The sequence below is a fragment of the Triticum aestivum genome, chromosome 2A, assembly GCF_018294505.1.
Source record: "Triticum aestivum cultivar Chinese Spring chromosome 2A, IWGSC CS RefSeq v2.1, whole genome shotgun sequence".
NCBI lineage: Eukaryota > Viridiplantae > Streptophyta > Magnoliopsida > Poales > Poaceae > Triticum > Triticum aestivum.
The window spans coordinates 41,388,247-41,389,918 of record NC_057797.1 but is presented as its reverse complement, the minus strand read 5'-3'; positions in this window follow the sequence as shown (position 1 = coordinate 41,389,918).

The window sequence follows — 1,672 nt, the reverse complement described above, 5'->3', positions numbered from 1 at the left end:
CCTATATATATTTTGAGACAGTCCCATCTCGCTTATATGGTCGAGATGGTGGCTGCTCATCCCTCTAAGTGTTTTTCGCGTCGAGGTGCTACTGGGCCAGCCCAATAAGGTATCTTATACTTTTGATTTTCTGTTTGTTTATCCGGTTCAGGTTTCCTTTTCTTTGATTTTTTTGGTTTTATGTGTTGGTTTCAACTGTTTTCTTCTGGTTTCGATGTTCTGTGTTTAAGTACTGATTTTATTCATTTTTTCCGTTTTTCAATACATGTTTATTTTTTTCATACACATTGTACATTTTTCCTATACACCAGGAACATTTTTTTGTGCATAGTTAGCTTCTTTCAAATACATGATTAACATTTTTCCAAATATACGCTTTATGTCCAATTTTATCCATACACATTGTATATTTTTCGTATACATCTGAATTTATATATATATATATGTTTAAAAACAAATTCAGTTATAGGTTTAACATTTTTCCGAACACAATTTTTTAAATATGTGTTAAATGATTTTCAAATACATGATGAAATATTTTTTTGAATGATAGTACAAAATAGTTTTTTAATCTACATGATTTTTTACACTGTTATAATTTGAAAAAAAAATTCACGAACATATTTTTGAAGTAAAGATTTTTTAAAGGTAGCGTGCATTTTTTTGAATGATAAGTTTTTTTAATTACACGAATATTGTTAACATTGTATAAACATTAAAAAATGTCCCATACATTGTTTTGAAACATGTGAACATTTATTAAACGTGACAAACATTTTATTGAATGACCCTAACATTTTTTTTACAGTGCGTTAACATTTTTCAAATTCGTGGTTTTTAAAATGTCAAAGTTAATTTAAGTTTTGGAATATATGTACTTAGAATATTTTCGAAAAGGTACCCCTAAAGAAAAACATAAACAAAAGAAAAATAAGAACGAATGGAAAACCAAGGAGAAAAACGAACTAACCTGCGCTGGCCTGCGTGTCTACCTGGGCTCCTGGCCGGGGGCTGCACAGGAGTAAGAGGAAGAAGGTATGGGTGAGAGACTGACAGGTGGGCCCTTCATGAGGATAATTTTCCTGTCAAATGGTGAGAGATTTTGGTGCCTAGTCAGCCGTGACAGCGAAACCCACTAATCAGATTGAACAGCGAAACCCTCATTAGATGGCTCTTAACCAAGCGTTTTGTGCTTTTGGCAAAAAGATTACCAAAAAAGACGCTTTTCGCAAACTTTTAGCTTTTCTGGAGGGTTTTTTGCACCACTCGACGCAATTGTGGTGGTTTCTGGCAATTTAGTGAAACCAAGCCGGATGGCTGGGAAACTACCTCGAGGGGTAACATATGGGAGCTCTCACAGCGTGAGGAGGACATTTCTTCTCCAATAATTTGAGAGGCGCGTTGCTTTTTCAGTAAACAGCAAGTCACAGTTCACACGATAGCCTTTGTTTAAGTCTCCAAATTCCAAAATGACACCGAAACAATATGGTCGCAGATTGCTAGCTTCATTAAAACTCATATATTTTCTCTTTGGGTTTGGATCAGGGAAGTACACGGTTGAAGAGATTGGCCCCAATGCAAGGAAAGGAAACCCTCTACGCAACCCTCTACATGGTTGAAGAGAGTCGCCTGCAATTTCCTCTTCAGTTCCGCTTCTGGTTACCCCCACCGA